This window comes from Callithrix jacchus, chromosome 7, assembly GCF_049354715.1.
Source record: "Callithrix jacchus isolate 240 chromosome 7, calJac240_pri, whole genome shotgun sequence".
Lineage (NCBI taxonomy): Eukaryota > Metazoa > Chordata > Mammalia > Primates > Cebidae > Callithrix > Callithrix jacchus.
Window position 1 is genome coordinate 64,236,605 of NC_133508.1, and position 24,894 is coordinate 64,261,498.

General features: G+C 53.8%; 1 protein-coding gene across 46 annotated transcripts in view; it reads right to left on the reverse strand.

Moving 5' to 3' along the window:
- AHDC1 (AT-hook DNA binding motif containing 1) overlaps window positions 1–24,894 on the reverse strand; it is a 69,815-nt gene that overhangs the window by 32,060 nt on the left and 12,861 nt on the right. For 3 of the 46 annotated variants that reach the window (XM_078330881.1, XM_078330882.1, XM_035308350.3), the window contains exon 1: window positions 8,504–8,832. The exons of the other annotated variants lie outside the window; for them this stretch is intronic. The gene's annotated coding sequence lies outside the window, so the exon portion shown is untranslated. Of the gene's footprint in view, window positions 1–8,503; window positions 8,833–24,894 lie in introns of those variants that run through there. 46 annotated transcript variants of the gene reach the window in all.

The following is a 24,894-nucleotide window of genomic DNA, read 5'->3' on the forward strand; positions in this document are numbered from 1 at the left end:
AGGAAGGAAAACAGCAAGAAAGAGACTCAGGAAGAGAGAGAGAGACAAGGAGGAAGGAAAAGACAAAGAGAGAGACAGGCAGGATGATGCAGAGACAAAGACACATGCACGGGGGGAAGAGATGGAGAAGGAACCTGAGGAGTCTGCACAGACAGGCAGAGGCACAGAGCACCAGCGACCCGGGAGCCGGAGAATGAGGGACTGACACACCCAGAGCCCCACAGTGACAGTCAGAGGGTGAGACACACTCAGATGGGGCGGGAAGAAGGGGGTGACACTAAGTGTTAGAGTGTAGGGGGAACAGCAGGAGTAGACAGAGGTGAGGAGGGAGGGGGTGTGAGGGGGAGGGGGGGAGGAGGAGGAGGAGGAGGAGGAGGAGGAGGAGGAGGAGGAGGAGGAGGAGGAGGAGGGATGTCTTTGCCAGAACTAGGGGGTGGGGGACAGAGGACAGAAATGGAATGTGGGTCTGGGCATGAGGCTCACAGATGCATAGGCTCTGGTTTCAGCTGGGGCAGTTGGCTGCTAGGGTGGGGGGAAGGAGGAGCAGAGTTGTCAAGGGAGGGGCTTGTTGCCATGGTGGCGGGCACGGCAGGGGCACAGTCTGCTGGCACTTGGAGCTCTGGGCATGGTAGGGGGCTGACTGAGGGGAAAAGGCAGGGTAAGGAAGAAGCCTCACCCCTGCCCTCAAGGCTCTACCAGGAAGAAAGTTTCCAGAGAGCCAGAGAGACGCTGGGAGGGGAGGGCAGCTCTGGGCCCTGCCCAACCCTGGAGGCTGTGAAGCGTGCACCGTTCTGCAGGCCAACCTCCAGCATCCCAGCTTCCTGCGTGAGCCTCAGGCTGACCCTGGGGACCCTCCTCTCTGTCCCCTCCAGTCTAGCTGAAGATCCTGCATGCTGCTGCTTGCTGCTGCCGCTGCTTGCAAGGGAGCAGCAAGATTGTGAATTCAGGATCTGTAATCCTAACGCAGAGCCCAGGCCTACCGGGCTCCAGTTGCCAAGGCGACGGCGGGTCAGAGGGCAGCGCGGGGCGCCCGCTCCTCCAAGTCAGAATCCCAATTGTTAAAGCCCAAGAATAAACAGCTGAAGCGGCCGTCGGGGGGCCAGGAGGGGGGCTGAGGTCTGCATCGGCTCAGTGTGGTGTTGTCAAGCGAGATGTCACTAATTGTCTGAAGGAACAGGCTGAGGCAGCTCTTAACTGCTTCCGTGCCACCGGAGACACCTTGGCTGCCTGGCCCCATCCCTGGGGCCTCCCAGCATTCTACTGGGCCAGGCTATTGGTGGGGGCAGTGCTGGCCCAGCATAATCCCTACCTCCCTTGCACTGTACTGAACCCCAAATACTTGTGGCTCCCAACCCTCCTCTTTGTCCAACTTGGAACCTCCCACCTGCAAGCTAAATCCTTATGTCCCCAACACAAGCACCCCCAAATCACTGGGCCCACAATACTCCTCTTAGCCTAGGAACTGCCCCTTTGGCTTGCAAAAGCCCTCCCAGCTCCCCCATCACCTCTCCCTCTTGCCAGAAGTTGGGGTTCTGGTCCAGATGCGTGGATTGCAGAGGAAGGCAGTCCTAGGGCTCTTCCAATCTGTGGGGAGGGATGGGGAAGGGCAGAGGTCCTCCTATCGGGAAAGGTGAGACCTAAAGCAAGTCTCTGGGCAACTCCCCTCTTAGTCACATACCAGAACCAAAGGCCTGAAGGCAGCTGGGAAACCTGGTCTCCTGCTTTAATGCTCCTACTTCCTTGATGTGTGACTTTGGATGCAGTGTGACTATTCTTAGAGGGGCCCATGTCTGTAATGCCTGACCAGAGGAACTCCCAACCCAGTGGGAAGGGCCCAATAATACAAGGTGGACAGCCAGCAGAAATGCAGCCCGTAAGCCGTTCCATGAAAAACCTGGAGCAGTGAGGGATACACAGCAAATTGCCTAGTGGACGGCAGCTGGTGCCGGCAGTAGTGCTGGTACTGCCCTTACCACAGAGGGCCCTAGAGGGTGCAGGTAATCAGAAAAGATCGGAGGGTCAGTTTTGGGAAGGCTTCCTGCAGAAAGTGGTACTTGGCAAGATCTGGGGCAGGTGGGCAGGAAGTTGGGGTGGGCAGGACAGCGATTTTGTGAGGAGCTTCACGGAGCAAAGAAGCTCGGTCTCAGGTCGCCCGTTCAGCCTCTCCCAGACTTGGAAGGGCAAGGCCTTCAACGGTCTCCCCGCCCCTTAGGCCGGCCCTGCCTCCTCCTCCACCTCCTGCCGACTCCACCAGCGGCGCGTCCGCGTCCGGAACACCGGGAGCGAAGCCGGCGAGGGGGCGGGCCGCGCGGGCCGGGCTCCCGGAGATTGGTAGCACCTGGAGTGATGTCGCGAGGGGTGGGATCGGGGCTTCGGACACGCCCTCTTCCCCGGACCCCTTCTCCCGGTCCCAGAGCGGGTCCCCGGGAGGGGGCGCTCCGCTCCCTGAGCCCCTCAGGTAGGGGCCTCCGGTGGGCCGGGCCGGGGCGCTGTCCGTGGGCGGGGAGCGGGGCGCGGAAACAGGGGATCCCCCAGAGAGGGCCCAGCCCAGCCCGGGGCTGGACGCGTACAAAAGGCGACTTGTTCTTTCTCGGGATGCCTGCGCCTTCTCAAACATACCTAACAGCCGCACTCCAGGGACAGCTACACCCACACAGCCAGCCGCACAAAGCCTGCCAGGGTGGGGCGCGGGGGGCTGGCGATAGCCCCAGAAGTTGGCTGTAAGAAGAGCCCTGCCTCGAACCCCCCCTTGCCACATACTCAAAACCACCTCATTCCATCTCATCCCAAATAATCTGGATACTAACCCCCCATCGCCTAGCGTGCAGCTCTGGGGACACTGACGCAGTCACATTCTGGAAACTGCCCTCTCCCTCATACGGTCTATAGCTCACCAACCCCTGCTCTGGAGTCAGACTGGCAGCTGCAATGCTGGCTCCATAGTGTGTGGCCTTGGCATCCAATAAGGCTTCTTAAGGTTACTTTTTACTGAGCACTTACTCTGTGCCAATCCTCATCATCCATGGTGAGTGCTATTAGTCTTATTTTGTAGATAGGGAAACTGAGGCTTGGGTAAAATCGCCTAAGACAGGCAAGGATTTGAACCCCATGTTCTTCCATGTCGCATCATCTCAGCCTCCCATCACGCCACCTTACACCCTAGCACCCCACCATACACAGAACCACAGGCAGCAAAGCCATCTATCTCAGAGTCGAGGTGTAATTCTCCACCCCAAACACATCTCACTGTCACAATCTAGTACCAGGCGGTTTCTCTCACTACTCAGTGTGTTTGGGGAAGGGAGGAGCATCTCCTACCTCTAAGCTTCCCCAGCCCTGATGCTGGCCGTCAGAGTCATAAATGGGGCAGAGTGAGGGCAGGGCCAGAACAGGCTGCCTCTAACCTTTCCAGCAGGCTCACCTCCACCTCCCCTGACCCCAGGATGACAAAGCACTGCCATATTGGTTGGGGCGCCTGGACTGTAGCTCTCCCTGGCCCCACAGGCCTGGACCCTCCCCTAGCCCCCCGACTCCTGCTGAGAACAAGTAGAAACAAACTCCTTCCTGGGGATGTCAAAGCACCTTTCCAGGGGGAGGCGGCACTGTGATCCCCTGAGCCTGGCTAGGAAGAAGGATCGAGTTACTCTTTCTCCAGCTGTGCCTGGACTCCTTGGGGCTGACCTTTCACCTCAGCCAGGCCAGGACCCAAAGGGGGCTGGAGTGCAGCCTTCACCTCCTGTTAACCCTCTGCATTCCTCATCTTTCCATTCCTGGGCCCCCAGCAGGTCTCAGGAAGCTCGGCCAGGCATGCCAACCTTTCCCTACCCTCCCATCCTAGGGTCTGGTTTCCCAGAGAGCTTTATAGAATGCTCCTCCCTGCCCCCTGCCCAAGCTGCCCTGCCGGGATCAGATACCTCCGCCCAAGCAGCTGAAAATGACCTGGGCTATTTTCGCTCTGGGATCATGTTGCAAACTCCCCCTTGAGCTGGCAGCTTCCCACACCCCTCCAGACCATCGCCCCTCACCCCTAATGCCTTACCCAGGGTTACTGACTAACAGGACAGGAGGACTATTAGAGACCACTGGCCTAAACCCTTCAAATGGGGATACTGAGGCCATGAGGAGTCAGGCACAGGGCTGGGCAGAGAACCAGGTTTCCTGAGTCCCTGCCCAGGTCCCTTTCTACTGTCTAGCACAGCCTGCTCCATACCCTAGATCTCAAATCCTCTGACCCAGCCAAAAACCTAGCCAACCTCCCCTAAGCACCAGAAAGTCACTCTGCAGGCTACCAACGAGTCCCTGAGCTGCCCTGCATGTCAGAAACTGCCTTGGCTGCACTATTCTCTTTGTTTAGAACTGGGACCAGGTCTGTACCTGTGACACAGGCATGTGGACCACTGGAAGGTTTTAGGGGACGCAAAGACCTTTTGGAAGGAAAGACAGGGAGACTGAGGCCTAGAGGAATGAGGAGATGAACTCAAGCTTTCTGTCTCTTAATATGTCCGTGTTCCCAGCAGCCCCTTGCCCCAGCTTCTGGATCCCCTGCTTCCCATTCCTGCAAACCCAGCCCCCTCCGGGCCCCTGCCCCTGCCCCTGCCCCTCTGCCTCAAGCCCCAGCCCTCCTGGGCAGGAATGTGACTGGTCAGGTCTGAGCTGACCACATGAGTGGCTATAAGGTGACAGACCCCCCATTCTCCCATCCCCCCCAGCCTGGGGGAGCTCACATACCAAGGCAAGGGGTAAGAGAGCTCCTTTAACCCTTTGTAGCCTGGCTTTCAGGGAGAAAAAACAGGGTACTCTACTTCCTGTGGCCAGGTAGAGGGAGTACAGGAAGAATCTCTTTCAGCGAGCAGGGGTGGAATGCGGGTATCCACCCAGAGTCCCCACTAGTATTCTCTGCCACCTCAAATGTTTCATCTCATCTCCCATGACATTTGGAAAAAATAGTCATGAGCTGGTGCTGAGGGTGGAGAAGGAAAAGAGGCATCAGGAACCCTAACCTCAGGAACCCCTATTCCCATGGGAGTACAACCCTGCCCTGGGGAGTCAGATGGGGTAGACCAGGCAACAGAGGCAGGCTGGGACAAAGAGCAGGGAGCAGAGCAGAGCCCGGAGCTGCAGCAGGAGGAGGAAGAAGCCAGGGCAGGAGCAGAACAAGCCAGGTGGGGTCAGACCGGACAGGCTTCCTGGATGCGCTCTTAGCCCACACCCCTCCTCCCAGGCTCTGGAATCTCGGGGGTCAGGGCTGAGGGACAGCCCCACCCCCTGCTCCCCTCAGGCTCAGGAATTCCACCAGCCAAGGAGGGGGGTGGCTGCTTCGGCCTCAGTCCAAGTTCCCACTGGACCGGGAACTGCAGCTCCTCCTCGGCCCCCCACCTCACCCAAGCCCCAGGGCTGGCCCCCAGCCGCCTCCTTTCCCCCTCCCAAGCTGGCACGGTGTGTGCCAGGCACTGGCAGAAAACAAACCCGCCGGGGTGGGTTTGCAGGGAGCGGGGTAACCTTGACACAGTTGCGGCAGTCGCTAATGGCAGACACACACTCCGCCTGTTCTGGGGGGACTGTTGCCGTTGCTAGGAAACCAGCAGCCGCGTGAATGGAAATGGGTCAGTAAACCTGGGGAGAGATAGTGTGACACTCAACCACTGCAGCTGCTCCAGCCCACACCGAAATCCCTCCTCTTCAATATTTATCACTCCCGCCTGGGCCCTCAGCTCCTGCCAGACCCTGCACCAGCCTGGCCTTCAGCCCCCAACTCAAGGCCTGACAGGGATGGGAAAGAAAAGAGATGGAGAGGGTTGCTTATCCATTTTGGGTGGTGGTCCAGATGGGATGGAACTGGCTCTGGAGGAGATTGAACAGGAAACAGTCTAATCCCGTGGTGGGGAAGGGGTTAAAAGGCCAATTCATGCCTGTTCCTGGTTTAGGCACCGAGGTAAATTACGGAGAGTGAGGGGGCTTGAGGCTGCCTGCCTGCTTACCTGTGGAGAGACTGATTAAGGCAGATCTCCCTCCAGGGGTCTTGGGGCCTCCCTCTGTATAAAGATAGAGGGGGAAGAGGCACCCAAAATATGGCCAGGATTCACTCACAGCCTGAAAACACCACCGGATGGTCCCAGTACAACCTGACATCTGATAGCAGCCCAAATGGCCAGGAGCTGCCTACTGCCTTACAATACAGTCCTGGACACCTAGGCATACTGCAGACAGCCACACACACACTGTTCAGAGGCCCTGACAACACCCCTACAGATACCCTACAACAGAACATGACAACTGCAATTCAGAACAGTGCCACTCAGCTCAACATCCATAAACAACTGACAAACCCAGGTGCAGGCGAAACCATGCAGCCAGCGTGGGACTGTGCTGACTCCAGTCGCTTCCCCGGGAGACTGTCCTGACCCAAAGCCGGGCTCTCTGGTTCACGGATGTTTCTTCCTCCCTCCCACAGGCAGCCTCCTTGTCCTGCACACACCCTCAGCACACTGCCCCTGTGATTGCTCTTCTGGAGACACCATCCCACGAGCTAGCTGCCTTGTGCACTGTGCCCCCATTCCCTGGAGGCTGACTGGTCACTGACACATACATTCCCTTCCCCTAGAAGCAGGCAGTCTCACAGCCCCACCTGACACAAGCTCTTGTTCCTATGTACAGGCCTCTCTACAGACAACAGGGACACAGGGAAGCAGCAGTGCCACTCGCCTGGGTGATATGCTCCCTCCACCCACTGCAACCTCCACCAGTATCCCTGAAAGGTGTGTCTCAGGAAGGGAGGCACTCCAGCCTTCTGGGGGTGGGGTGGGGATACCTTGACAGGAATCTCAGAGCTGACTTGGTTCTCTGTGTGTGTGCCTATCTCCTAGGATACATCAGTCAACACAGGCTTGGAGCCTGTCAGCGCTAGAAGGTGCCTTAGGGAGCCACAAATTCAACCACCTCCGCTATGCAGGAGGAAGGAAACCAAGGCTCAGAGAGGGGAAGCGGCCTGGTTATGTCACACAGCCCGACTACTGGCTGCCAGTTCCTTACTCTTTCATAGTTCCCCGCTGGGAGCCCTCTATGGGTTGGAGAGACACTGGGGGAGTAGGGTACAGTTTAGCCCAGGAAGGCTTTTCTGAGGCAGAGGGAGGTGGTACTGGACTAGCTGGGAGGGGAATCTGTAGTCCTAGAGAGGAGTTTGTGAGAACTGCCCAGCAGTGCATCCAAAGCTCTGAGCACCTGGCAGCCCTGGAATCTGGGCCACATAAATTTGGTGGAATCCAGGCTTTGCCAAAAAGAGCTGGTGGATACTCATTCCTGCTCCACTTCCTATCCCAGGACCCCAGAGAGCTGTCTCCCCAAACTAAAGGCAAGGGAAGGTTACAATGTTCCCTATATCTGGCCTTGAATTCAAGTTCCCTATGTGGTCCAGGGCATCTCTGCCTTTTATTGTTTACATAGATCTCCACCAGGAAGTTTCTGGGATGCTTGAGTAAAGAGGTGTTCTGCTAGGTAGTTTTTATTTCAACTCCATTTTGCAGAAAAGCAAATTGAGGCTCACAAGAGGTAGGGTAATTTGCTCAAGTTTACACAGACGACAAATGGGGCCTTGAGCGCCTTCCAGTACTCCAGGGTCTTTCCCAGTGGACACGGAAGGCCTGTCAAACAGGAAACAGGGAGAACTGGGGGTAGGGGACGCTGGGATTGACAGAGGCCCAGGCCCGACATCCTGGGCTGCGGAGGAGCCCAGAGGCATCTGAATTTGAATTTGGGTATCTGGCAGTGGTGGAGTGAAAGGTCAGCAAAGAGATGGGAGAGGAAAGCAGAATTCCACCAGCCTCACAGCCTGCCTGGACCACCTCCTGGGGAGCCAGCTCATGCTCTCTGCCAGCCCCCACCCCACCCCCAATGGAAGGCAAAAGGAGCACTGTGAGGAGACTAGTGTGACAGAGACCTTGAGAAGTGAAATCTGACAGGCTTGTTGCAGGGGAAGGGAATTCAAGGGTTTTGGGAGCTACTTCTGCTTTCTGGGATGGGGCTGGATGTTACATGGGTGCCCTTCATTTCCCACCCTTACTATGTGCAGATGCTATGCTAATTCATTGAAATGTTGTACAACTTAAGCACCACCATAAGCCATGGTCTACCTACTATTATCTAGTTTTTCACGTGAGGAAAGGGAAACTCAGGAGTAAAGGGATTTGTTCAAGGTCACACAGCCAGTGAGTGGCAACTGCGGCATAGTTGAAGGGTGCCTATATCCACTGCTTTTGTTTACCATGGTGAGCGTATGCCGGGGAAACGGAACTGAACAGGGGCCACTGGCAGGGGGAGAAGGGTCCACTATCAGGTGGGGAAGATGCCTGCTGAGTTGCCAAAACGTTGTCTGCAGAGCACCAAATGGTGCTGGAAGGGAAAAAAGTTGTGGGAAAGCGCCCCTTCCCCTCCCTCACAAAGGGCAGGGTAGATCTCTTTCCCTTCTCCAACCCACATTGCCAAGAGTGAGCCCTGCAAGGTCACTTACCTACTCCCCTGGATTCTCAGGGCTCCTGTAAAACGAAGCCCTTCCCACCTCGGGGCCCTTTTCTGGACTCTGGGGCCTGCAAGGTGCAGAACTGGCCCCAAAGAAAGCTGCTGTCGACGTCGTGGAAGTTATCCAGGATTTTCCCAGCATGTCTGCCCACCATGGGCTCCGCCGTTGGAAGGCGGGAGTGCTGGGAGAAGACTGCCTTGCGGCTCTCCTAGTAGCCCTCAGAGTCCTGTGGCTCGACGAGAGGCTCCGGGCCGCAGGCCTGGCCGTTCTAGGGGCCCAAACAGTCCGCCTCCGAGATTTCCCGCCGCCGCCTCTTGACTACCTGGCAGGCTGAGCTGCCCACTGATCCCTGCCACCTCCGCCCCCCCTCCCAGATGAGGCCGCGGAGTTTCTGGCTCCTGGAGGAGGTGACGGGCCGAGAGGGAAACCAGGCGGCTGGGGGAGGGGTGTTGCCTGCACCTGGCCCTTCTCCGCCGCGCAGGCCGGGAGGGGCGGGACTGGACCCTCGCCAGACCCGAAAAGAGCGGCCAGGGAGAGGAGGGGTGCCCTCTCCACTCCCGCAGTCTGGGGCCGGGCGGCGAGGTCTCCCCACACCACCCTCGCCACGGAGGCGCCCCCTAGGGTCGGGCGCCAGGCGCCCCTGTCCAAGCCGGGCGCTCAGCTCGCTCCCCCGGCCGGCCGCGCTCTCCAGCTGCAGGAAATTCCAGAAGCTCTCCATCATCCCCGCGCAGCGCGCAGCCCGGGCTGCCAAGGCTCCCAGAAGGAGAGCCACATGCCGGCCGGCTGCGCGGCCCGCCCTCGGCCCCCACCCGGTCCAACCCGGCCGGGTAGCCACGTCGGGCCGGGTGGGGGCCAAACCGGCGCCCCTTTTCGCGCCCCGTACCCGGCGGAATGCGTGGCAGCCCCGGCCGGGGGCTATTTTGAGCGGGAGGGGAGCGGCCTCGGTGTTTTCGGCTTTTTCCTGGCCCCCGGCCCGCCAGCCTGAGCGGTCTGCTGCCCGCGGAGTGGTGGTGGTGGTGGGGTCACGTGGCGGGGGGAGGGGAGGGCCGCCACGATCCGGCTCGGGCTCGGGCTCGGGCTTGGCCCGGGGACTGGAAGCGGCCGACCGCAGTCCCGACCTGCGCTCTCGGCCGGGCTGAGCGGCGGGATTATTATTAGTGCGCCTGGCTCCGGCAGAGGCTCCAGGGCGCCCGCTACCTGCACGCCCCTCCTTCGGAGAGCTCCGGCGGACCAGCGCTCCCTCCGCAGCGGCGGACTAAGGCCTAACTGGATAGCGCCACTGTGAACCGACGGCCAATCACAGGCCTCGATTTCCTTACCTGTAAATTGGGGATGACTACCTGGCTTTATAGGGTAGGTGCCATATAAAGGTTTTGTTTGCTGTGTACCTCTCCTTGGGCGAAATGCTGTCACAATTGGGGGCCTCTGTTTTCCTTATTAAAGTTGAAGGGGTCTGAGAAGGCCCTCTGCAGGGAGAGCGTCCCGTACCTCTGAACCATGCGTTTTCAATGACCACCCATTTGTGCCTAGCGACTACCCAATGATCACTGCCAACACGGGGCACCTGCCCTGCAGTATTAGCATGCGCTAACTCACTAGATTATGAGGCCTCCATGAAGCAGGTAATATCCCCTTTTTGTTAGTGAGGAAGCTGAAGTTCAGAAAGTTAAGCGACCCAGCAAAGGTCGCACAATGTCAGAGCCCAAAGTCAGAAAAACTGGCTCCAGAACCCATTAACCACTGAACACAGTCTTCACCCTGACACAGGCAGGACAGGCATTGCTGCTTCCCTCCTCCCTTCCAGGCAGTCCCTGGGGAGCCCTCCTGCTCTGGTCCCAGTTCCAGGCATGAGGGGCTGTTCTTTGCCAGCCCCACTGGGGGCATTCCCACCTCCATCTACCCATAGGGACATGGGAAGATCACACCAGCATCACCCCCACGAAAGTGGAAGCTGGTTTTGGGCATGTGGTGACCCTGGCCCTGTCTAGGCACTGGCCATCCTGAACCTAGAACCTCACACACACACACACACACACACACACACACAGGGCATCCCAATGCTCACCGCCTGCACACACCCCCAACACTAGCACCTGCTGTCATGACATGAACGCAGAGACCAGCACTCCCAGCACAAAGCCAGCAGTTTCAGACAGCATCCCTCAACATTCTTCCTGGCTACTCTGTCTCTGTCCCCCACTCCCTCTCCAATAGCTCATAGTCCAAATCCCACAATGGATGGGGAAACTGAGGCCCTAGTGGAAGGGATGGGAGGACACCATTGTCCCTCCTGAGATCCTGGGGTAGGATCACAAATGAGGAAAGGAAGTTGCCTTTAGCCAGTTAGTGGCAGAGGTGGGCATCCAATACGAGTCTTTCAGCTCTTGGTTGGTTGTCCCACTGCAGCCCTCTGAATCTGTTCAGCTCCTGCCGCCACAGCAGCTAGAGGAGCCCCCAGGACAGGGTTCTAGAAATGGGCACCAAGCTGTGACCAGAGAGGGTTCTAGAAATGGGAACCAAGCTGTGACCAGAGTCCTAAGGACCATTCTTTGCTCCCAAGTGTCATTCCCAGACTACTGGGCCCCCAGGTTTCACTAATCCATCAAATCCTAGACTCAGCCCAGCCTCAGAGCCATGGGGGCACGGGCATCTGGGGGTGAGGAGAGATGGCATACAGGGGGAACAGCCTAGGACAGGGCCTGGAGCTGCTTCCTGCTCCCCCCACTCCCAAGCAAGGAAGCACAAAGGCTGGCAGGCCCCCCACTCCGCCCCGGAAACCTGGCAGTTTATTTCTGTCTCTGGGCCCCCTGTTTCCACAGAGTCAGTCCAGGAAGGCTGGCAGCAGCTGGCTTGGAGGGGTGGAGCTCCTGCTCCCTCAAGGGTCCAGCTGCTACCCCACCTCCCTCCCGCTGACCTGCCAGAAAAGACTGAGGTGACACTAGGATAAGGGTCAGGAACTGGGAGCCAGTGCTCAGAGGTGATACTGAACACCCTGAGAGGCCTAGACACTGACAGAGATTCTACCTGAGGCCAGGGAGTCAAGACTCCAGTTGAGGGAACCCCGCACTCTCCAACCCAGAGCCCAGATGTTCTCCCAGGCAGTCAGACTACACCCAGTTCAAGTCAGCTAAGGGTGTAACCTCTGGCAAGTGCAACCCTACTTATTCCAGATTATTCTGGCTCATGACTCCTCTGAACCCTCCTCCCAAACAAAAGCCTGTATCTAAACCTGTGCAGTCCAATATGGTAGCCACTAGCCACATGTGACTATGGCTAGTCAGAACTGGAATGCACTAGAAGTACAAGTTATACACTAGTTTCTGAAGTCTTAATATATTTTTTAAATGTAAAATACCTCATTAATAATTTTTATAATGCTTATACATTGAAGTGAGATTTTAGATATATTGGGTTATATAAGATAAATTGTTGGGCTAGGTGCAGTGGCTCACGCCTGTAATCCCAGCAGTTTGGGAGGCTGAGCAGGACGAATCACTTGAGGTCAGGAGTTTGAGACCAGCTTGGCCAACATGGTGAAACCCTATCTCTACTAAAAATACAAAAATTAGCTGGGTATGGTGGTGGGCACCTATAATCCCAGCTACTCAGGGAGACTGAGGCAGGAGAGTCATTTGAACTTATGAGGTAGAGTTTGCAGTGAGCTGAGATTGTGCCATTCCAGCCAGGGTGACAGAGTGAGACTCCGTCTCAAAAAAAATAAAAGATAAACTGTTAAAATTAGTTCCACTTACTTCTTTTTACTTAGTTTAATGTGGCTACTTGAAATTTTTACATTACATATGTGGCTTCTATTACGTGTCTCCTGGATAGTCCTGTTCTAGATTTTTTTTTTTTTTTTTGAGATGGAGTCTTGCTCTGTCGCCTAGGCTGGAGTACAATGGCACAATCTTGGCTCACTGCAACCTCTGCCTCCCAGACTCCAGCAATTCTCCTGCCTCAGCTCCCCGAGTAGCTGGGATTACAGGCACGTGCCACCATGCCCGGCTAATTTTTGTATTTTTTTATTTTAGTAGAAATGAGGTTTCACCATGCTGCCTAGGCTGGTCTTGAACTCCTGACCTCAGATGATCCACCTGCCTCAGCCTCCCAAAGTGCTGGGAGTACGAGCGTGAGCCACTGTGCCCGGCCCCCCCTTTTTTCTTTTTGTTTTTTGAAACAAGGTCTGGCTTTGTCACTCAGGCTGGAGTGCAGTGGCACAATCACAGCTCACTACAGCCTCAATCTCCTGGGCTCAAGCAATCCTCCCACATAAACTTTTGCATAGCTGGGACTACAGGCTACCATGCCCAACTAACGTTTTAATGTTTTTGTAGAGAGAGAGTTACTACGTTGCCCAGGCTAGTGTTCTAGGCCTTACAGGTTCTGACTTTGAACTAAAGCTTTGCCTTCTCTAGATCAGTATCTGTGTGACTTTAGCTCCCCGACTTTCTCCTATCCAGACCACAGCCTTATGTATTAGTCTAAATCTCACCACCCATACCACCCCATCCCAGTTTTCCATGAATCTATGTTCAGCCAGAGATTATGGCTTAGTCTGCCTTATACACACTATCTAGTGCATTTCTTGTTTACCAGTCGCCAATATCTACATCCCAGCAAGAGTGTGACTGTCAATTCCCTTCCATGTTAACTTGCCACGGATCTAGGTTCCAGCCTGACATGCCAACCTTGTTTGCTGAGATCACTGTGTAATTAGGTTTAAAATCTACACACCCTTCAGGAGAAATAAGGTTCTAGATCAGAGGTTGGCAAACTATGGCCCATGGGCCAAATGTGGCCTGTTGTCTGTTTTTATAATTCAAGTTTGACTGGAACACAGCCATGCTTATTCACTTATGCACTGTCTATGACTGCTTTCAAGGTACATACAATGGCAGAGTTAAATACTACTCATGACAGAGACTGAATGCCTACAAAGTCTAAAGTTTTTATAGAGATAAGCAGCAAATCCAACCCACCATAAATTTAGATTCTAGCCCAAGACCACGGCCTAGTCTAATCTAGATCACCTCCTGCTGTGGTTCTAGATGGTGCTGCTGACCAGGATCTAAAACCAGAGCCTAACATTGGTCCCCTGGTACTTGGGTTCTGAATCCTACTCTGATCTCAGCCGATGGGCCCCAGGACTCCTCTCTGGGATGGAAAGGGTGTCTCTACTTCTTAACTCTCCTAGACAGATCAAGGCCCATGGGCCCTTCTTGATGGCCTTGGAATGTGGGAGGGAGGGTAGATTCCAGAGACAGCACTGGAGGCTGAGTCAAAGAGTCAGGGGTAAGCCCTTCCATAACAAGGGGGCAAAATATAATGAGGCCAAGAGATAGTGTAGCCCCACCTCCACCCGTTCCCAGCAGGCTCCAGAGCAGGTCACTTAGCTGGGGGTCATGTGGGACAGATACCAAGCCCTCTGGAAGCCAGGCCAGAGGGCGCTAAATGAAATCTACATCTCCAGCCCCTTACCTCCAACTACCTGATGCATCTCTTGTTAGGGCTGAGCTGGCACCACTACCACTCTTCCATTCTCTCTTGCTCTGCTATCTCCACAACTTCCTTTGAAAACCTTCTTGTATCTGTCCCCTTCCTTGCCATTTCTCCTTCCTGAATCCTAGAATCCTTGGCTAACCTTTGCTGTTAAGATCTCAGGCTCTGGATCTGACAAGCCCAGGCTTAACTTCCAACTCTGACTCTGGGCAAGCCACTTCACCTCTCTAGGTCTCCTCAGTTTTCTCATCTGTAAAATGGAAAATAACAATGGTAACTATTTCACAGGTTGTTGTACAGCTTTAACAAGATCATGAGGTATATCATTTGCCCAGTACCTGGCACATAATAAGCATTTAATGCTAACTGCTGTTTTTATTACTACTGATCATCTAGCTTAGTTCCATGAATGGACTTCAGCAGGTTTATAAACCTCACAAAATTTTGACCAATCAAAACTTGGGTTTTGTTTGTTTGTTTTTTGAGACAGAGTCTTGCTCTGTTGCCCAGGATAGAGTACAGTGGTGGGATCTCGGCTCATAGCAACCTCTGCCTCCCTGGTTCAAGCGATTCTTCTGCTTCAGACTCCAGAGTAGCTGGGATTACAGGTGTGTACCATCATACCAGGCTAATTTTTATATTTTCAGTAGAGACAGGGTTTTACCATGTTGGCCAGGCTAGTCTCAAACTCCTGACCTCAGGTGATCTGCTTGCCTCGGCCTCCCAAAATGCTGGGATTACAGGTGGGAGCCACCACACCGGGCCTGTTTTTGTTTCTGAGACAGGGTCTCGCTTGGTAGCCCAGGCTGGAATGTAGTGGCGTTGGCGTGATCATAGCTAACTGCAGCCTCAATCTCCTAGGCCCAAGCGATCCTCCCACCTCAGCTTCCCAAGTAGCTGGGACCACAGGCATGTGCCATCACACCTGGCTAATTAATTTTTTATGTCACCCAGGCCCAAAACTGGTTTTGTTTTGTTTTCTGGAGAGAAAGCCCCAGCTCTCATCATCTTCTCAAAATGGGTCCTTAGTCAAAATGGTAACAACAACAACAACAGAAAACACGGCAGGCGTGCTTTAGTTCAATCCAAATGGGAAAACAGAGGCACTTAATAAAGAAGGGACCCTCAGAAAATCCGAGCAGATCCAAGGCCAGAAGCCAGGAGAGTCCTCTCCTTTCACCAGTTCGAGTGGTCTCTCTGATCTGACCTCATCATTTCTCACCTGCTTGGCTGTGACAGCCTCCCAGTGGGCTTCCCACCTCCAGTTGCCTCCACTGAATCTCCAGCTCGTGCCAGCTACATCTTCCTCAAATCCCATTCTCATAACACTGTGTCTCTGCCCTGAAACCTTTAATAGCTCCCTATTGCTGACGACATCAAGGCCGAGGTCTTTAGCCTGACATTCAAGGGCCTTCAGAGCCAGCTCTGGCCCCACCAACTTTCTGACTGTTCCCTCTCACCTGGTCAGAGGGGCTGACTACTTCCTCTCCTCTCTTCCACTCCCCTGATCTCAACACCACCCACACACTCACTCCGTTCTGGACAGATTCTGCCCCTTTGCTCAATCACACAGTGTCTCAGGCCTCCCCTGCTCTGCCCTTGGGATTGCCTCTGGGTCCAACCAACCTCTGAACTCACCCTGATTTCGCCAGACCAGCAGAAGCTGGCCAGGCTTGACTCTAGGAAACAGGCATCTTGCCCCTCTCCAGTGCAGCTCCATCCCTGGACATTGACCCACCTCGGCACTGCCCATGCCCCTCCAATTCCCATCTCCTTTCATCTGTCCTCTAGACTTTCAGGAACAGAATAGCGAATCCCACAGAGAGTTAGCAGGTATAGCACTGTCCTCTAAGTCATGACTCCTGGCTCAGTCAGATTCAGATTGTTGTCTTCAAGCCACAGTGTCTTCATCTATAAAATGGGGATGGTTGGCTGGGCGCAGTGGCTCATGCCTGTAATCCCAGCACTTTGGGAGGCTGAGGCAGGCGGATCACCTGAGTTCAGGAGTTCAAGACCAGCCTGACCGACATAGAGAAACCCTCTCTACTAAAAATACAAAATTAGCTGGGTGTGGTGGTGCATGCCTGTTATCCCAACTACACGGGAAGCTGAGGCAAGAAAACTGCTTGAACCCAGGAGGCAGAGGTTGCGGTGAGCCCAGATTGCGCCACTGCACTCCAACCTGGGAAATAAGAGCAAAACTGACTCAAAAAAAAAAAAAAGAAAAGAAAAGAAAAAAAAATGGGGATGGCAATACCTGTATCTCACTTGATTCTCAGGAGGGATAACTGCCGTGTAAACTGAAAGGTGCTTTTCCTACTAAAACCTACTATACAAATAAGAGGAACAACAGCCTCCATCTGTACATTGATTTAAAACTGCAATAACCCTATAATGTGAGCATGCCCCATGCCCCTTCTCTGATTCATTTTCCTCTTTGGTACATATCACCATTTAACAGCCATGTATTTTACTCGTTTTTACATTAACTGTTTAACCCTCTAAATGTAAGCTCCTTGAGGGCAGGGATTTGTGTCTGTTTTGTTCACTGTGTGTGTCCTAGAAAAGTGCCTGACATCAAGTGTGCATGTGATGGTTAAGGAATGAATGCATTAGTCAGGTCCTTATTGCTTGCCAGGCACTGTGCTAAGCACTCCTCACAGAGCATCTCATCAGAGGGGGCAGCTACTTTGATGACCCCTTGTTTTGGAGATGTGATGTTATGTTGACTTGCCCTGGTTACATAGTGGGAAGCAACCTAGCTAGGAGTGGACCGCAGAGCCTGCCTTCTTGATCACTATGCTGAAGTTTCTGTCCAGATGGGGGTTTATTTCTATTTCTACCTTAGCTAAACCTCGCAAATCTGTCACCCTCCCTATGCCCTGGAGGCCACCAGCCCTCCCAATCCTCATCCTGGTCTCACTCAGCCATTTCCTTCAACTTCTCAGCCCTGAGCGGCTGTTCATTCTCACCTCAGGGGCTTTGCTGGTGCCCTGGACCCTGCCTGGAATACTCTGGCTCCCCCATCTCTTTCAACCACCCATTTCTCAAGATTCACCTCTTCCAGAAAGCCCTCCCTCCAGACTTCACTTGCTCTCTTCCCTGAGCTCATGTCTTGTTTATTGCTGGCAAAACCCATCTGAGGAGTGTGTATCTTGATTTGGTTCACTCTGTTTCTTGAAGTTGAAGGCCTTGCCTATCTCTGTCCTTCCTTTCTATTCCCCCTGTCCCTCTCCTGGCTAGCCTCGTTCCTCTGCTGGATCAATGCCCTCGCCCCTAACCCATCTCTTAATCAGGTTTAGCTTTGTGATTAATAGTCTGGCTTTTTAGTCTCTCAAACTGCAGCTCCACCCTCTCCCTATCAGCTGTGTTTCCTTGGGCATGACACTGTACCTCTCTGAACCTGACTCCTATCTATGAAATCAGGTTACTATGAGTACTTGCCTCAGGACCAAATGTGCCTGGCACACAGTAAACACTCAGTAAGTATCAGCCCATGTTTATTTCTGTAGCCCATGTTTATTTCTGTTATCTGTCTCCATTCTAATTCAGCCTCCTCTCTGCCTCCTTCCTGAACAGTTGTCCCCTCTTTCCAGATTAAGATAATAAGATTGCTAACATGACCCCTGATGATCTGCAGTGACTGGAAAACATGTCTGGCACCCAGCAGGTGCTTGATATTAGTTCTGAATAAATAAATTAATTTAATCCTCACAACACCCTATGGGGGGGAGAAGAACTAGTGTTATACTCATTTTACAGACAAGGAAATCAAGGCCCAGAGAGGGAAAGCAACTTCTGGTGGCTGCGATTTAAACCCAAGCAGTCTGACTCCAAAGCCAGGCTGCTCACTGCCCATTCCATCCTCACTATTCCCATCCAGACCTGCTCTGACGCCAACCCCAAGGAGGGACCCTTTCTTTCTCCAGGTATTGGAACTTAGCATCTAGATGGATGCTCACTGAGCCCCTGCTCCAGAGCTCAAACCTTCATGTTTTATCTCATTTGAGCCTCACAAAACCCTATGAGTGCCATTATTATTTCCCATCGACAGGTGAGGAAACTGAGGCCCAGAGAGGAGTTAAGTAACTAAGGACACAGGATTCAAAGCCCAAATTCTTTAAATGACATGATGTTTTTTGCGATGTTTTTCTCTTATTGTTTTATCCAGCTGTTGAGAATTGACCACATGTATCTGCCTTGTTTTTTCAGTTAGTTGGGCAGCAAGCTCTTTGAGGCCAACCCTTCCACATCCCCCACTGATGGCCAGCACTGTAGCAGAGTGAGCTGTGCTCCATAGAGGCTTCCGAATCGATGAGGCACAGCCAGACACTCTGCCTGTTTCCCCCATAGCAGGTCTTGGTTTGTAGGCCACGACTGCTCTATCACCCTATCAAATTTAGTATTGGCAAAGGCAGGGCTAGGTCTCCCCTTTGGCCTAGACTAGAGGCTCCTCAGAGTTGCCTTATCTCCTAGGAATTCAGGGCTCCCATCTCCTACTTAGGGCATCAACAGGGCAGGACAGGCCAGGCGTGGTGGCTCAAACCTGTAATCACAGCCCTTTGGCAGGCCAAGGTGGGCAGATCACCTGAGGTCAGGAGTTCAAGACCAGCCTGGCAAACACGGCGAAACCCCATCTCTACTAAAAACACAAAAATTAGCTGAGTGTGTTGGCATGTACCTGTAATCCCAGCTACTCAGTAACAGGGCAACATGGCAAAACTCCATCTCTACTAAAAATACAAAAAAATTAGGCAGGCATGGCAGCATGTGCTGGTAGTCCCAGCTACTCAAGAGGAGAATAACCTGACCCTGGGAAGTCAAGGCTGCAGTAAGCCTCGATCACTCCGCTGCACTCCAGCCCAGGAGATAGGACTGAGACCCTAACTCAAAAAAAAAAAAGAAAGAAAGAAAAGAAAAAGAATGAATGAATGAACAAGGACTCTGGACTCCAGGCTCTACCACGTACTGGCTGTGTGACCTTGGGCAAGTCACTTCACCTTTCTAGGCCTCAGTTTTCTGATATATAAAACAAGAACACTAATAAAAGGGCTGATACAATGATTAAGTGAAGATCTATTTATAAGTTAGAAGAGTATCTGGGACATGGTAAACACTATATATGTGTTTGTTAAACAAATAAAAGTTGAGCTCCACCTAGCTATGGAAAGGTCCCCGTGGTAGGGTACAGAGCTAGTGACAAAGCAAGCCCCTGTTCCAAACAGATAATTGAAGACACACAAGGAAACGGGAAGAGGTAACAGAGACCGCACACCTTTGGGAACCCCCTTGTGGCAGGGACCCACTCCTCCTCCCCACATCCTCCAGAGGCAGAGGACCCCATTTCCTGGCCTAATCAGTCTTCTGACCTAACCCCCCCACCCTAATCCCCAAGCCACTTCCCCTACCCTCCCTCCCACTGTTAACTCTTTCCATGCAATCAGACTGTGGCCAGAATTCAGGCCCTGCTGCTTGGTTGCTGTGTGACCTTGGGCAAGTTACTCAGCCTCTCTGAGCCTCAGCGATCTCCTCTATACAAGGGGATCATCCCCCTGGAGGTCTGTCCTAGGGATTAATTAATAGCTGAAATCATACCCACGGACATGTCCACAGATACTAGGACATGCTGGTGTCCCACAGTCCTGACAATGTGGATGGGCATGCTGTTTGGGCACTAGGGTGGAGGAGGGAGAGGGAAGGGGAAAGGGGCTGCTGTTAAAAACTGACCCCTCCCACTTCAAAAGTTTCCCCAAGGGTGCCTAAGCACCATGCAAGGCAAGTTCCCCATCCTTCCAACCACCACCCTATGACATAAAAATGTTTACTGGGAGACAGGCAGGGGCCTTGGGTCAGGCTCCTCATTGCCACAGTCCCTACTTCCAAGACCCTGAAGCAGATCTGGGCAAGAAAAGGGAGGGAAAGGAGGGGCCACAGGTGAGATTGGAGGAGAGGACCCCAGTGGGGAGGATCCCTGGGATGAGAGGAGCAGAAGAGGAGAGGGACAGGCCCCCAAGGACCTCCATCTCCCCCACAGCTAATCCAGCAATCACCTGGCCTGGCCTTCCACCCCTTCGAAAAGGAAGAGAAGCCAGCCACAGTAGGTTATGATAGGCGATTACCCATCATTAATTAATTAAAATAAACAGCAGATTAAATACAGCAAAATTAAAATAGCACAGGAAATTAATTCTCTCCCAGCCCCACCTCACAGGTGAGATGCTTAAAGGGCCCCTTGAAGCCAGGATCCAGGGCAGCTTGGGCTTGGAGTTGGGGGGAGGTCACCAAAACCTAACTTACACCACAACTCCCGGCAACCCCAAATATCACCCAGCAGAGCCCAGCTATTCACCTGGCTCTGCCACCCCAAGATTGACCTCCTGGATTCTTATCCCTGGAGGAATCCAAGCCCTGCTTCCCGGTCAGTGGGCAGGAAGGGTCCTGACACCCTCTAGGCCAGGGATTGAGCACTGGGTCCTCCTCCTAAGTACATGGTCCACATCTACCACCACACAGGTCAGGGCAGAAGAAAAGACGGACCCTGCCCCTCTCTTCTGGGTCCCTCTGGGGCTTGGAGTCAGGTCTTAGCAAGACGCCCCTCTTCTGTGCTGAGCCCCTGGCCCCTCATTTGGAGTGCCCCAACATCCATCTCTGAGGACCCCTCATTTTCCTCCACTCTTTGGTCTAGGATGCTCTGCAAGAAAGCACTGCCAAGGCCCAGAATCTCAAGGCAGAAAATGCCTGACCCAGTTGGCTAGACCAACCCCTAGGATGTGAGGCTAGAATTCCCTCCTACTCAAGACTAATCGGCTCATTGCCCAGATGAGAAAACTGAGGCTGGGGAGGACAAGGCATTCTGTTTGAATACCCAGTAACCTAGTAGGAGAGCCTGAAGCTGACTCTTTAGGGGTACGTTCCATGTCACTGCTCCAACAATGGATTTTCAGAGGGCAGCTCAGTTCTATGCTGTCCCCTCCCAGCCTAGTCACTGAGGCCTCGCCTCCATAAGCCCATCCCACAACTTTCCCTTCTGTCCTCTGCAGCAACTGGTTAGATCTCAACCAACCTCAGTTACTGCCCTCGGGCTTGCTGTTCACATAGTCTGCTTGAAAGCTCCTTCCCCAACTTCTCCCTGCCCAAATTCTACCAGATAGCTTGATACCAGCTCCTAGGTGAGCCTCCCAGAACCCTGACAGGTGCTGCCTCGACTTCCTTTAAGCTTCTGGGATGGAGGTGAAGGAAAAGACTCCCTCTCTGCTGTCTGCGTGATGTGGTTATCAGGCGAGCTTTCTGGAGCCCAAGAAAAGAGTCTGGGCCCCAACATCTGGCACAGTACCCAGCCCTAGATGCTCAGTAAATCTCTTCATCTGGTGTCCCCCCACATCCAAGTGATAACTGACAATAATGGCTATCATTTATTGAGCAGCTACTACAAGCCCAGCACCTGCACTGCCCCATCCTTGCATGATGAACCTTGCTCATAGACGTTGTGTGACTTTCCTAAGGTCACTCAGCTCAGGAATTGGAACCCACTGATCCTTAACCCTAACTGAATCTCCTTTCCATCCAACTCACCACTTCTAAGTTGGACCATCTTCTCCCACCTATACTTCCCAAGCCCCTCAACTAGCCTCCCTGCCTCCGGTCTCTCCCTCTCCTGGTCCTGTCACCAAAGATTTCCCATAACCCCTTGTAGCCCATTGGATAAAACTCAGGCCCCAAAGCATGACATCTACACACCGTGACATCTGCCTTCTGCCCTCTTTGCAACGTCTCCTCTGGTCTGTGAATGTCCCTCCATTTTCCCAGCATAACACACTTGATTCATGTCCCAGGGTTTGCGTACACTATTCCCACTGCCTGTAACACCCTTCCCACGTTTCCTCTTCTGAATTCCCACACATCCCTCAACACCTAAGATCAAGGGTTACTTTACAATCAAGTTGGAAGAGAAAGGCAACAAATAGGCTGGTCACAAAACTGAGAGATCTGTGAGAGAAGGGCTCATGTCCATCTTGGTCACCACAGTATCCCCAGGGTTTAACTCATAATCAATGCTCAGTCAATATTTGTTGAATGAATCAATGAATGCGCTGTATAGACCTGCTGACTAAACAGAGAAATGACAAAAGAATACAAGGCCACAGTAGGCAGGGCGGGAGGTAGACAGGGAGAGACTGAGGCCAGGAAGGGCAAGGACGCGGTCAAGAGCAGTAACAAACACCGTCAGGGCTAATCTGCAGCAGGCCACACTCTTGGCAGAGAGAGTGTTTATGAGAGACAGAGGAAGGAAAGTGATGGTGTGAGGGAGGCTCTCTGTGTGTGTGCGCACATGGGCAAGAAGAGGTGAAGACGCGTGTGTGCTGCGTTTGCAAATTAGCCTGTGTGAAAAGGCAGGGAAGGATGGAAACATGTACATGTGTGTGTTTGTAGGGGTCTGTGTATGCATGCCACAAAGTCTGGGGTATGTATGAGTGTGTGTGAGAGGAAGGCTGTGTGTGCATAGGAGGATGCCGTGTGTGTACGTGATGGAGGCTGTGCACTTCTGCTAGGAGGGAGTGACTGAGAAAGACAAGAGCGGACACGCGAAGGAGGGGTGAGTGAGTGAGAAGCTGCGTATGGAGGCCTGTCGTGAACATGTGCAGGAGGAGATGGTGTCCCTGTGAGTGTGACCAGCGGGGAATGTGTAGGTAAGAAGTGTCAAGGCTCTGCTGAGGGTGCGGCTTCCATGGTCGCGACCACAGGCCTGGTGCCAGAGGTGGGGGGCTGGCCCTGAGCCCAGGGTGGGGGGTTCTGACAGAGCAGAAGATTCCTCAGAGTCCTCCCTGGAGCCACAGGCGCCAGATTACCATGTCCCGAGGCAGGGAGGTCGAGGAGGAGGCCCAGATGTGCATGAGCCTCTACATCTGTCCACAGTAAAACCTCTGGGCATTCATTTTGTCTTTGTCTGTGTCCGGCTGTGCACGCCTGTGCTTGTGTGAGTACCACCGGCTGTGTGTCTGTGCCTGTCTTTGTCTCTGTATGTTTCTGGGCCTTTGTCTCAGTGTGTGTGGCTGTTGATCTATGCCTGTCTGCATGGCAGTGTCTGGTTTTGTGGGTGTCTAAGTGTGTCCTAGACTCCATGCATGTCTAAGTAGTGGGTGCCAGCATCCTGCTGGACTGCTGTTTGCATGTGTGGGTCTATGCGGTCTCAGTGTGAGGGCACACTGTGCTTTTGAGACTGCTGGTCTAGGCCTCAGTGTATCTAAGGGTAAGTGTGTGCTTGTGTTTCTGTATGGGAGACTATGCCATGTGTTGTAGTATAGAAATGCTTATCTGTCTGTGTGTTTGTGAGACTAAGGATATGTGTGTGTCTGTGCCTGTGTGTGTATGTGTTGGGTGTGAGGAGTTTGTCACAGACTGGTGAGCAAGTTAATCTCAGACTCTGTGACACGTGGAATAAAATCACGCTCCCATAATGGGATCATTCGTCTTCCTGTCCAAGAAGAGAACCAACTCTTCACCCTCCGCCCTGGGGGAGCCAGTGGGGCCAGGGCCAGGGATCGGCCCCCACCCAGGCCCACTTCTGGTCTCAGCACCCCCACCCCCTCCTCTGCTGCACTAGGCTCCAGAGTGCCCTGGTGCCCACTGTGGGCTGGGCAGGGCTCCAGGACATGTGACTGGGCCTTAGAGGCCTGTCCTGGGTCCCCTGCCCCACCCACTGCTGAGGAGGGCCCTGCCCTGAGATGGGGGGGGTGCAGGAAGGACTCTTTGGGCCCCTCCTTCTCCCAGAGGGGAGGGATGAGCTGCAGGCGGCCTGGTCGGGATTTTCCATCTCTCAGCAACAAGATTCCTGGTGAGCAGGCTGCGGGGTTTGGCAGGGCGCCTGCTGGAGACCCGCCCTCACCCGCCAGGATGCCTGGGTCCCTAGGGCCAGGCTGCAACTGGTTCCCTGGGGAGCTGTTGGGGGGCCCACAACTCCAACCTACTGTTGCCTGGGCCTGTGGGAAAGTCAGACCCTTCCAGGCTCCTGCCTCCAAACCAAAGATGGCTCCCCAGCCCCCCCCAGGCAAGCCACCACCTTAGCTTAAGAAAGTGTTCCCAGGCCAGCCACCCAGCACCAACTCCCACCCCTGAGCACACACCCAGCCTGGGTTCCGCACCTCACCTCCAAGTCCGAGGGCTATCGAGGGAGGGTTGTGCTTCTCCTCTCAGACTTGGGGGGTTCTGAAGGCAAGGCTATGTGTCCTGCATCTGCTAAATCCCTCTTGATCTTAACTCTACTTCCTGTCTGAGCTGACAGCCACCAGAAGAGAATTTAAGGTCCCAAGATGGGGAAACTGAGGCAGTGAAGCCCTTCACCCTACCCATCACAATGAGTCAGAGACAAAATCCAGTCATCAGGACTTGTCTTAATGCTGCCTAGCAATAGTGGCTGCAACTCTTTCTTTCCAGTGGGAGGGTGCAATTTCCAGAGGGGATGAGCATCAGTTAGAGGGAGTGAGGAATGGGCAGGTGGGCTCCCTCAACCCCCAACACCTTGGATGATTAGCTAGAGAGCAGGTTTGGTAAGAGATTAAGGTTGAGGAGGAAAAACGAGATGTTCCATGATTTATGAGCTAATTCTTCTCCCTTAAATTCCCCTCCAACGCACCCCTTTCCCTGAAGCCCCAGCCTGGTCCCTCTAGGGCCATGCTGTGGACCCAGGCCAATGTCAAGGCCCTAACCCATCCATCAGCGGTTGCCAGGGAGTTTCCACCCCAGTGGGTTTCAAAGGGAGGGGCATAACTGACACTAGGGGCTCAGATTGATGGGGAGGGGGCATGGCCCTAAGGAGCCTGCCAACAGACTCCTGCACCCTCCCAAAAGCTAGGGGCTCACAATATCCAGAGAGGAAACTAGGCTGG